This window comes from Mixophyes fleayi, chromosome 4 (genome assembly GCF_038048845.1).
Source record: "Mixophyes fleayi isolate aMixFle1 chromosome 4, aMixFle1.hap1, whole genome shotgun sequence".
NCBI lineage: Eukaryota > Metazoa > Chordata > Amphibia > Anura > Limnodynastidae > Mixophyes > Mixophyes fleayi.
Genome location: NC_134405.1, coordinates 298092470 through 298106114, shown reverse-complemented (window position 1 = coordinate 298106114; position 13645 = coordinate 298092470).

Here is a 13645-nt window from a genome sequence, read left to right as displayed (position 1 = left end):
TGTGAGAAGACGCCTGAAGAGTTGCCAGTTACATAAAGAGAACAAATAGTCTATTGAAGGATAGAAAGAGCTGGGATACTATACAATTCTGCATGGTTAACAAATGGGTAAGCAACTTGCAGATAATTGCTTAAGACTTGTAAAATGTAACTTTTAGAGACAGTAGCATAGCCCATCACATCAGACCACAATCACTTTGGAGAATTGCAGAAAGAGACATTTTTTTTTAGTATAAGAAATTAGTAGACTATGGTATTACTATGATTACTGTTCATTATATTAGCCAACATTTAGGGGGCATCCGGGAGATGGAAAGCTTCAACTATTTCAATAGTAATATATGCAGCTGACAGCTCGTATCTGTGTGCAGTTCAGCAATAGTGGTTAGTGCTGGTTCTTCTGGATAAGGTAAGTAATGAAAATGACACTACACTATATTAGAAATGATTTATCTCTCTAAAGGAAAAGAGCATGGCAAACTAATATATTTTTGCAGTTATGGCTCTTGCCTTGTCAGATTCCATATATATGTGCCTGTGAATTGCCCAGCTTATGTAAAACTGATAGAAACATTTGTGAAAGAACTGTGCTAGGATTTTCCACACAAATTTCCCTTTAGAATTGGTTAATAGAGGTTTCAATTATTTATATTTAATTTTATTTGTATGTGTGTTTGCATTTAATTTTACTTTCTTTATCTGGAAATATGAGTTTTATTAATAACTGTCAAGCATTTACTACTAACACTGCCAAGCGACATCTCTACACTTTCTCTACGCTATCCCTAAGCGTAGTGAGACGTAAGTGTACACTTGCTATGGTTAATATATGCCAACCACAAATGCTGCTGTTTTTGAGCCGGAAAATGTCCAAACTTTGTTTTTTAATGTGTGTCTTTTCCTATGTACATTAAAAGTGCAAATGCATGCAACTCTAAACAAATGATCTTTATACATCCGACTGTGGAATAGGCATATAGGTGTATTCCAGCGATAAAGTGGTGTCAGTTTTATCATGCCCAGAATATCATTGGAAGATAACAAGCTTAGGGGAGGTAAAAGTTTGCGATAATACACCACTACAGAGGGGCTATCTGCATTCAGAATTCAGTCCAGTGGGGGCAAACACGATATAGAAGTGTCGAAGTCAGCAAATTGGATAAAGTCATTTCAATTAATATCTAGCAAACTTGGTTGTCTTTGTCTGAAAATTATGCGTAGAGCGCACTACGGCATGGAGAAGCGTATCCAGCCGCGACACGTGGCAATAACAGGTTTTACACTTTTACATACATTCACACGAACATACACATTTGTAATTAGTACACATTAATTGTAGTTGCAACACATAGTTATTAATGTCGAAATATAGCAGTATTTATGTTTAATATTATAAGTTATTCACATGTCAGTGAAATCAAAGGTTCAGATTGCAGGAAATATGTCATGTTTAGTATCATTTTAATCCCCTATTCATCCGCACTTGTCCGGTTCATTCGCCGAAGGAATCACACATTCCATACTTTAGTAAGCGATATTAGGGAATAAATGTTTAAAATGGTGCTGACTGTATAATGTAAATAGACTAGTTTAAACTGGGTTCTTGGTGGGAAAATCGGAGTGCATCCCCTGGAGAGCTGACCCCCACCTTTGGATATTTTGGTTTGAACTGGCCTATGACCTGCAGTACACTGGACTTCCTGAAGGCTGGACCAATAGAAGCAAGCCACATCATCTGCATTTTTTTTACTGTATTCACTGACTAAGCAGGGGCTCTGGACCTAGTGACCAGTCTTCTTGACCACAGCCTTCAGACCTGAATGACTGTACACTGGATTCAGAGCGCTTGCGATAAGTAATGACTGTACTTGTTTTATTCTGACTTGTTATTCTGCTACTTTTGGCTTTTAGATTACTTTGTGCTTTGGAACCACACATCGGCAATTGACAATCGTTATTGTATAGCAATTAGATGTGCATAACAGAAGCTATAGATGCAGATAAGTGGCTAGCAGGGAACAGACTGTACAATGTGTTCTCTGAGGGTCAGTATCTACTATATGGCCAGAATCAATGGCCAAACAAATGCTCAGGGAAAGCCATCCTAAGGAGGTAACTCTTAGGAAGTTATCACTCCTACATTGGTTGTTTGGTTTTTTTAAAGCAAAGTTTATTTGTAATTGTTGAGATTCTTACTCTTACAGTAGTCACTGATTATGAGAAGGCTACATTTAAACACATGCCTATACTGTCCTGATTTAGACAGGAAAGTGCAGATTTAAGGACTCTGTCCAACTGTCCTGCGCATGGGCAATTTTGTCTCACAGTGGCAGGGTTCGGAGGTATGTCCTGTTTAACTGCTGCTATGCATATCAGAGCAGCGCTGAAAAGGTAACATGTACAACTTTTACTTGTGTATGCGGCATTGAACAGATGTTTTCTGGGGCGAGCCAGCACTCTGAAAAGCAGAACACACCACCAGCGGGGAATGATCATTCCCCATAAGGCATGAACATGCCTTGTGACACATTAGCACACCCTTTTATGCAGGACCATGCCCCTTCTCGTGTGCACTGCATCAAAGCGGTGACATGCACACAGTACATTGTCATACGATTTCACAGAAGAAATACCCATATGTTCAACAACCCATATGTTCAACAACTCCTTTATCACTCTTTGGGAGTCATTTACTAAAAGGAAATTGTGGAGGCACAGGGAAAATCCGTTTCTTCCCCATTTCCTCCATCATGCTCCTAAAGTTAGTTCCAATTGGCAGTATATGTTTTGTATGGAAAATTCCAATATATATCTTTTTAATAGCCCACTGCTCTCTTTAAAAGATTACTGTCATTTAGTAATGTTAATATAAGGATGAAGGATGATAGTGACAGATCACCTATTGCAGGAAGAATTACTACTTATCAGAGACAAATCAGTTCCAGCTTGGAAATTGAATGCAAGAAAAAAAACAAAAAATACTTTGATTTCACTAAGATAACATGAATTCTAGAGAGATAGAAAACCCTACTCCCAAATAACAGTTTACAGTAATGACTTCTGACAGAGAGCAGGAGGAATAAACACAAGATAGCAAAATAGATCTTGCTCATCAGGCAGTTTTGAGATTACAAGCCTTGATATAGTCTTTTGGGAAGTATACACTACAATTACTTACTGGTCTGTGTCAATACATCTTTCAAGAAGTAACTCTATTGCTGTATTCAAAAGGAGATTTATTTAGAAAACTATCTTTTGGAATATATTGTTTTTTTTGTATTCTATTTATAATGAAAGCAAGATAGCTCAGTTTGAATTAATTGCTCAATACTATGTGTATGAATGATTAATTTAAATGAGCAAAATGGGCTAGCAAATTTGAAATTCATCAGATTTTGGCAATTTTGTAGTCTGAACGATTTGCGGATTTGAGTGTGACTCAGAACAGGGGTAGGCCTAGACTTTTTCAAGGGGGGCGATTTAGCATAGTCACGCCCTCCCTTCAGTCTGATTGGTTAGACCCGGTTGTCCCCACCCTCTGGTCGCGATTGTCCCGTCCCTTTTGATCGGCATCTTGACATTTTAAATGTTTTGCTTCTGCTGCTTGGGGGGCGATTGCCCCGATCTCCCCCCTGGATCTGCCACTGATCTGTCATAGTTTAGTGAAGCACAGGTGCTTTGTGCACCAAACTTTCACACTTTCTAATTGCCTGCATGTAGCAGGTAGTGTGATCAATTACTTCATGTCTGCAATGTTCATAAACCTTACCCGTGCTTTTGTGCCACAAATTCAGAATTTTGCACCTGGATACTTTGCTAGAAAGGCCCTCACTCCACCCAGGTCCTCCCTTGTCCTGTGCAAATGCCTGGGTCCTCCACAAATGCCATCATCTTGCTCTGCAAACCTTTGTAAAATGGTCTACTTGCACAAATGGAGGCACATGACAGAACCAAAGCAGAATTTCCATAGCATATTGGTCAATTTGTGCTTCGTAAATGACCTCCTATAAGTATGTGAATGTCGAGTTTGATAAACGGTCATTCAAAGGACCAGAATGTCACTATTATTAAAGTGACTCTCACAAACTAGTATTTTAAGAGGTTGTCACTATTGTGTGGAATTATTTTCCCTTAGACTAGTACAATAGTAGGGGACGCTTATCTAACCTATTTGAACAATTTCTATAGGGCAAATTAATTTCAGTGTAAGGTGTCATCGAACAATGCCTATTGCAGCCCATTATGTAAACTAATCTTTGCTCATTTTTCTGCGCTTCTCCTTTGGACAAGAGGAAAATGAGTGGAGAACATCAGAACATCCAGGCAACGTGTCTCTGCTGACTACTCTGAAAACACATCACGGCACCTCTCACTGAATCTCCCCCTGAGAATAAGGTATTTCGATCCCACTTAAAAAGTGTCATGATCCACAAATGGCTCACTTCCTCTCTTGCAGGGCTTCGGCCCGGCTGTCATGGTGACGTCACTTGCGCCCACCTTGTCACCGTTGCCATGGTGGCAGCTGTGATGCTCAAGTAATTAGTGCTGCAGTCCGGCAAGTGTAACAGCCAGACGCGTGTGCCTATACCAGCTGCGCTATGGCCATCATGGATACATTTTTACTACACTAGAGGTGAAGACCTGGGGGCATCTAAGTACCTGCGAGCACTTAAAGATCTATGGTAAGGGCGGCTGCTAAAGGTGAAGACCTCTATACCATCTGCTCTAAAAGCTTATTCTGGTAACTGTTGGCGCTAACAAAAGAAAGTAGCATATGTCTCAAAGAACTGGTATATAACCTTACATTTATCTACATTAAACCTCATCTGCCATTTTCCTGAACAACTTTATTATTTGTCTAAAACCTTGCAGTGAGACACTATGCTCTTCTCTGTTAAAAACCTTATGGAAAATATGGACACTTTCTTGGCATTTACATAGGTAAAAAAAAGTATTAAAATAATCAGGGTCCAATACAGATGCCTATGGTAATAACTGTGAATATCTTAAATTTATTGCAAACCTCTCTCTTATCCTTAAGCCAGTTATCTTCTTAAGTACATACTTTTTCCCCTAGTCATAGTATTCCCATCTTCTGCACAAATCTGTAGTATGGGACAGTATTATATGCTTTTACAAATTCCAAATATATCCCATCCAATGAACTACCTAGATTCAGTTTGCAGTTTCTAATGTTGTGCATAGGTTGTGTATTTCCTATAAATTAATATATATAATATAATATTCAACTATGTTTGTCAGAATAGATTGATTCCGATTTTTATGTGGGAAGTTAAAAACCCCTGTAATTAGAACCCTGTTATGCTTTGTTGCCTTTTACATTTGCCTTAATTAATTGCCTGGCTTTCTGAAAACTCATTTATACTTGGTAGCAAATCCTGATCAACGCTTTTTGGGTGTTTTTTTACCATATAAATCTACTCATAGATATTACTTTTAACTCTCTCCTATCCTTCCTAACCATGTTATACAACCTTTCAAATTTACTAACCAGCCATGTGTCTAATCCAACCAATTTTCCACTATGCCCATATAATATGATCACCTCCAAAATATTAATTTTTAGTTTATCTGTATTCGAAGATTTTTAGTGTTAGTTACCATACACTTATGTATCAAGATCACTGGACTCTTCTTAGCCTCTTCCAAAACTATATCAACTTATTCAACAATAAGTCAAGCCCAGACACCTGGGGGACAGAGGACCATTAAGCATTTATGGTCCCAGCAACTGATTACCTGTCTGTCCTCCTTGTAATACATGTCTGGCATCCACTGTAACCATATTACCATCCTTACCGAACCAGCTATTCCCCTGGCTGCTAAATTAAGTATCTGGCTCCACAATACTGCTAGAAATAAGCAAAAACAAGTTTAGCAGCGGAGCAGGTCATGTTTCAGAGGTGCAAAATTCTGGCAAAACAATTTCTGAGTTCCACTTTTCCTCTTATTGCAAAGGGGATTTTAACACTGTTTCAAAAGCGGATAGTTTCAGAAAACCCTACTGCAGCAGTCTCAATGAAAGTAAGTCTAGTTACATGAAAGAATGTTGGGGTTTGCCATCAAAACATAAATGGGGCAGTGTTTCAAATTCCCTCCAAACCTTAAAAACGTATTCAATGACAGATGGGCAACTGGATTAGACAATCAGAATCACTGACAACAGGCTCTCACACCTTGGCAGGCACATATGTCAGTGTCTTTACTCTGGTAGACCCGCTCCTTCAGTTATAACACATGAGAATACAAGTTAACCCGTGCATGATACTCATGCATTCTAGTGACATCGAGCTACTTAAGGTGTTAAAAAGGTTCTTGTCATGAATTTGGGCCTAGCCCAGGCCTCCTCAGGGGAAGAGCGTTACTTCCCGAAGCAAGTGCCCTTTTTTAACGTGGTTTTGTCCACATGTCACCACCTCATCATTTTTCTCCATCACCTCATCCTTCATCTTCATCGCAACATCCTTCATTAAGCTACTTAAGGTGTTAAAAACTCCCCACTGTCACCCCCGGCAACCACCAACCACTCCCAACTGTCACTTCTCCTTCAAGAAATATATAGGTCAGTGTATAACTATGCCCAGCAGGTGGCCGTGAAGTCAAACGTGTTCATGCCAGACCAAGTGCTGAACAGATGGATCTCATCAGATTTGTCTACTTGTGTGACCAAAATGAACAATGATTCTGTTGACCAAGTCTTGGGTCAAATGGCAGGCTCGGCCTGTGCATAGACAAATTAATTTCAAAACCTAGTACCTTTAAGGATTACTTGGGTAAACAAATCAAGATTCATCATCTTGGAAGGTAAGACACTTTCAAATATTATTTTTAATAATTATATCTGGAATCTTTTGGGTCAAGTTATAGGCTTTTCTATAGCATTGCTTAACTGGACTGTGCTCCTGGTTTACACTTATGTCCTAATCTGTTGTTCCCATTTATTAAAATGACCCTGATGTTAAGTTGGTGCAATGCAATATGACAAAGAGCAATCTGGGTACTGTAGATAAGTATAGTACAAGCACTTTAGCTAGTATATTTCTGATTTATTATTTGGATCAATTCTACAAAACTTTTACACATTAATATCCAATATTTGCAGTAAATGATTGTTAGAGATAAAAAATACAAACATTGATTGTTTATTCTAGACATGGCTAATCAACTTCTCAATGGACCAAAATATGTTATTGCTCTTTACTTTGCAAAACAAATCTACATTTCATCTTTCTTAACCATGCAGTCCTACAATCCCAAACAGCTTTTCCACACTTTCAACTTGCTTGTCTGTACCCCTTTTACACCATATACCTCCTGAATCATACCAAAAGACTTTGCCACTTAGTGTGGGTACACACGACAGTGTTTTCTGCCAATTACCAGGACAATCACCCAATAAATGACCGTTCAAACCCAATATCACTTTAGTGTTTACACTTAGATGATAAACGATAGTCGTTCTAAACCACTGACCATCGTTTGATTTGATTGTTCAGCAGAACTATAAATCTCACTCAGCATTTTAACGATGTCCCTCCAATCCTGCATTGTGCATACACTCACAATCAGGATCTCAAGAGAGTTAACAGAGTCATGATCTTTTCAGCCGAAGGTTATGACCGTTGAAAAGCACAGATCTGAGGGTAAATCTTTTAAAAAATGTATAGTGTTGTCTAGGTCACTATGATGATAGGATCCTTGAGGCCTGTGTGGCTGGCGCTACCCAGCCCAGAGGTGCGAGACAGATGGTTTTCGCCAGGGAGACACCCACAAAGAGGTATGGACTTTGCAGCCTCTGCCCTGCAGATCCGATCCGTGAGTGAGAGCCAGACAAGACCAGTAGAGAGAGCCCAGAGACTAGGAATAAGTTATGATCCAACTGAGACAGGAGAGGGCCCGGTAAGAGCGTGTTTCATTATCTGTAACTCAGAACTTTTCCAAAGCGAAAGCCATCAGCAAAGCTAAAGAACTCCCCAGGATGCTGGCTTTAATACTCATATGAATAGCCCTTTTTAGCAAGTGGAACTTATGTACCGCCTCTCCGTTCGACAAAGGACCCTTGTTATGGTAACACTGGACTAGTGTGGTTGAGCGGTGGTAATCGTTTTCACGATTACCACCATTTCAACACAGAGGACACCTACAAGGAAAATACGAATATATGAAAAACCAATTTGAATACAACCACACTTACCTCCAAAGCGACGCTGTAGCATGCTCCCTGCAAGTTATTCCGAATACACAGATGTCCGGCACAACACTTTCACTTCATCACGACCTGAATCAATCTTAAGTTAAAGCATCAATGTCAGGTTAAGTGCTTAAGCACTATTAATTAAATGTCAAAATGGTACTTCTGAAGTTCCTTCATTTAGTTAATAAAGCATTTCCTGGTTATTCTCAAAGTTAAAAAAGTGTGTTGCAGTGCAAGTTGCAAACATTGGCTATGTTTACAATGGGCCTGAGTTATTAAGGAGAGCAAAGTAAAAAAAAAAAGGAGTAACTTTGCACCTTGACAAAACCATGTTGCATTGGAGAGGGAGGTAAACTTAAAATGTTGGGACAGATTTATATCAAGTAATTGTGTTCAAAATGAAAAAGCAGCTAAATTTTTACCTTACATACAACAGAATAAATAATTCTCATCCCTTCCATTGTGACATAATTTGTCACAGGATCAAATTTACTCCTTTTTTCTGCCTAGCTCCCCTTAATGACTCAGGCCCTAAGGCTTTTAGTTTTCACCAATATTCCACATCAAAGTCAACTGTTCTGTTATGTTTCGCCCATTTCAACCTACTTATAAAGTACATGTGACACGTTTTGACTGCTCAGAGGCTTCATCCATTCCTTTTATTTAGGGAAACTGCTATCACTGAAGTGTTAGACAAAAAGATGTAAATAAAGCTAATGGAGATATTTTCAAGGTAAAAATAACTATAATTTGGATGGATTTCTACTGCTTCTTTTCATTTTTTAGAATTGTTTTCTCTATTTTATACTATGTTTATATGAATATGATCATCTATTGCAACCTATGTTCCTATAATAAGAAATCTAGGAGTAGGCATTTATTTAACAGCTACATGTTGTGATTTGAAGCCTTCATTTTAGTTACGGGTTTGCCATAGCTCCAAGCAAGCCTTGAGAAATAGCACTTGAGTTACTTATGATTGCTAACAGACTGCAGTTTGATCTTTAACATTGAATTCCTTTTTGAAATGTGTACTTTTACATTGTATTCCTTTTGGTAGCAAAATATTTTTTTCTGTTTTGACTGGAGATTTTTTCAATACTGTTTCTATTGCTGCATATAGCTAAGTGTGCATTACATTTTGTATATTTAAACTTCAATTTGGCTTTCAGATTTAGAGGCATATTTAGCAATTTGTAGAAATAACCTGAATTTCTATTAACACTTCTCACCATAATTTATCAATAAAATATCATTAGGGCAGCTGAGTACCCCTCAGCGGGCGTGGTAAACTTCAACTTATTGCTTCATCAGGTCAGTCATGGGGGATATGCACAGGTGTAACCCAGCTTCCGGGTCAGTGCACAAAATGGAATAAAATAGGGAATGAATTAACTTATATTTCCACTAACATTTTCTACTGGAAACAGTTCAACAAAATAAATGCTGGTGGTGAGGAGTCAAGGTGACAATTGGTCAATCTACAGAAAAGGATGCTCAAATTGTTTTGAAAATGGTTCTTGAACTCGTTCATTGAATTTATGCAACAGTTTTAAATATTTTGGGAAATTCTAGAGCTTGTGTAAGTTTGATAGATTTGACCATGGTTCGAGTCTGTTCAAGCAAATTTGTGGCTGTTCAAAAATTCTCTAAAGTATTGGGTCTGTTCAACATTCATCAAACATGTTTGATGTTCTGTATGATTACATTGTCCTTCAAGCACATTTAACACACATTTAACATCAAATGCCCTTGATATATGTGTAAAATGTTCTGTGAACCGCAAGTGTAATTGATATGGCTCAAAAGCTATGAAGTTTCTTGTTTATAATATTCACAGAATGCACTTAGTTTCAGTTAACAGGACTATACTTTCTCATTTCCTGAAACCGGAGTCTGCTGAAAGCCAATTGCACTTAGGGAGAGGCACTACATCCACGCCTCTCAAATAAAGCTAAATAGAAGTGCTTGACTTAGCTCATTGATAAATCATTTTGAGGTTATTCGAAGTTATAAAGTTTGTCACAAAGAGCCCCAGATTAGCTCCAGATTACCTGAGAACTTTTTCATACATAGGAGAAAATACTTTTTTTAATGAAAAGCTAAACAGTACCCAACCTGCCACAAAATGATATTTCACGATTGGTGAAGGCAACTAGACCCTTACTGAGGCCAGTTTATTAAATAAAGGCTGAAATAAAAGTAAATAAATTATATAACATTTGACTATGTTGTGTGTAACTCTGCACCATGGTGGCCATGTTGTTCATGTTAGTTGTTTTCAATATATTATTAATGTGTATCTCCCAATGTAATCTAATCAGAATACTAGAATGTGCTTGATAAACAGGAAAACAATACGGAATGAAAAGTGTATTTTATTGCAGTGAATACATAAATACAATTCTCTACTTATAAAAAAGTACCCATGCAAATCACAGACAGTTAGGGCTGCCTCCTACTATGTATATGGGCAGCATGGTGGCTTAGTGGCTAGCACTTCTGCCTCACAGCACTGGGGTCATGAGTTTGATTCCCGACCATGGCCTTATCTGTGTGGAGTTTGTATGCTCTCCCTGTGTTTACGTGGGTCTCCTCCGGGTTCTCCAGTTTCCTCCCACATTTCAAAAACATACTTGTAGGATTATTGGCTGCTATCAAATTGACCCTAGTCTACCTGTCTGTCTGTGTGTATCTTAGGGAATTTAGACTGTAAGCCCCAATGGGGCAGGGACTGATGTGAGTTCTCTGTACAGCGCTGCAAAATTAGTAGCTGTCATGTTACCGCTGAGCATGTACTTTTATCCCCATATCACCCTAGAGGGTGTGCCCTAGCACACATTATGACTGTGTATTCAGTATGTGTGTTTTCATTTCCATAGCATGTCTGTGCTCACCCCAATACTGTGTTTGAATATTAGCTTTAAGATTGATAATATATGACATTGTGTCATATTATCTATTACACTGTAGGTAATGTATTTGTGTTAATGTGAGGCCTTCCTATTGCTTACTTATGCCAACAGAGTAAGTCTATGTGTATTCTAGGTCTGCAGAAACAATACCTATTATCAGGTAGACCAGACTATTGTTTAACAGAAACTATCTTTGTTTACCTAAGTAACAGGAGATCTAGCTAGGGGTAGTGTCCCCTCCTCTGTTAAAATCCAGTGAGGCAAATGTTATGTTTAAAACACAATGGGGTGAATAGTCACCATTACATTATGCTGTAACCATTTATATACATTGTGTATATTTAGTCCTGCTATTTACATTGCTAGTTAACCACACGTCACAGGCTAAAAATTAGAAACTGCAATATGGTGCTTTTAGCTGCATCTGTAGGCAAATGAGATAATGTTTAGTAGTGTATTTACATGGTGGCTTTCTGTGTCTGATTTAGGCACCTTAATTAGAAAACGTGTATTGTATTCCTATGTCTTAATATCCTAACACACAGCAGCAGTCAACACCCCCCTACAGCCTAAGGCTATTCTGTGGGTATAAGATAGAGCAGTGGAGTGTCAGGGCGGTTGATGGAGGAAAGATCAGGCTGGTATAGGAGGTATGGTTCCTGCCAGCTGAGGGAGGACAGAGATCAGGAGAAGGACTGCAAGGACCCTTGTTCCTCTTCCTTTGGATAAGTTACCCCAGGTCTTGTGAATCTGTGTGCTCACCAAAAGTGAGGTGACAGTGAAGCCAGACTGCTGCTCTGCTGGCAGTCACTGGGGCTTCATACTCCCAGGAAAGTGTAAGCCTATAGTCGGATTTCCCAAGGTGGCCATAATTGGACCGGTATTGTATTGTATCTACTACTCTTGTGTCCATTGTGAATACTTGCAATTGTTACTCCTGTACATATGTTGATTTTGTGCCTGTTATTGCTGTTCCATTAATAAAAGCTACCATTGGTTAAGTTGGATATCTGCCTAGGTGTAAGTATTTACCCATGTACAGGGGAACTCAGTAGGCTGTTCAGCCTTGGTAGACACTGTTTCATCCCAGTAACACTATATAAATAGCTGCTGATGATGATGATTATTGGTTTTACAGTATAGGTTGATCTGGTTAGCCTGTGTCAGCATCTACGCCTTTCAAAAAGGATTTCTTCTACATAATAGCCTTCCAATAATTCTATATGACAGATAATTACTGAATAATTAAAAAACAAGTAAAAAAATAATGTAACACAGAAATATAATGAAAACAATAAATCTATTTTATTAGGAATGCACTTAAATTGCAATAATCATTAAATAACAATGAAATAAGGGGTGAAACTACCATCCATCATGATTGTACTTGCGTCTATGTGGTATTTTTACACTGAAATTTAAAGTTGATCTAGGACACACCCTATCCCAACTATAAATCTGTCCCCATATTTTAAATTTCATCATCATCATCATCATCATCATTTATTTATATAGCGCCACTAATTCCGCAGCGCTGTACAGAGAACTCATTCACATCAGTCCCTGCCCCATTGGAGCTTACAGTCTAAATTCCCTAATATATACACACACTCACACAAAGACAGACAGAGAGGGAGACAGACAGAGACTAGGGTCAATTTTTGATTGCAGCCAATTAACCTACCAGTATGTTTTTTTTTTTTGGAGTGTGGGAGGAAACCGGAGCACCCGGAGGAAACCCACGCAAACACAGGGAGAACATACAAACTCCACACAGATAAGGCCATGGTCGGGAATCGAACTCATGACCCCAGTGCTGTGAGGCAGATGTGCTAACCACTAGGCCACTGTGCTGCCCTAAATTTACCACCAACTCCAATGCAACATGGTTTTCTCAAGGGGCAAAGTTACTCCATTTTTTGCTTTCCTTTCGTTAATGAATCAGGTCCAGTGTGTATATATCGGAAAGGGCTGATCATTTCTTCTGTAATGTGATTTATTTACCCTATATTGTCTGCAATTTGTAAATTAAATACAAAATATTTGTTGAAAGGGAAGTTCCCATCTAATTTCTAGCACAAATTACATAATACATGCTGTGATCTGACCAAATCACACTCCAATCTACTTTGACCATGTCCTTTTCTGATGAAAACATGCCCCAACTCTTTTCACTGCAGGAAGTTGGGACTGCCCAAAAGGGACTGTTGGGTGGTACCGGTTGTAGTCAGCATATCAAGACTCACCCCGACGTGACTATTCCGAAGGAGCTGGTTCCCGACCCTGCCCGATGATGACTCCTCTTCACCCCAACAGCAGCCAATGACGATGAAGCAAGAAAGCGGCTGCAGCTGATGACGTCATTGAGCATGGCGATGGCATTATTGCTGTTGTTAAGGTGGTGAGGTAAGTATGCACCCATATACAATGTATAATTCTTTCTAAAATGCATTGTACATGGATGCATACTTACCTCACCCCCTTAACAGCGATAATGCCGTCGCCATGCTCAATGA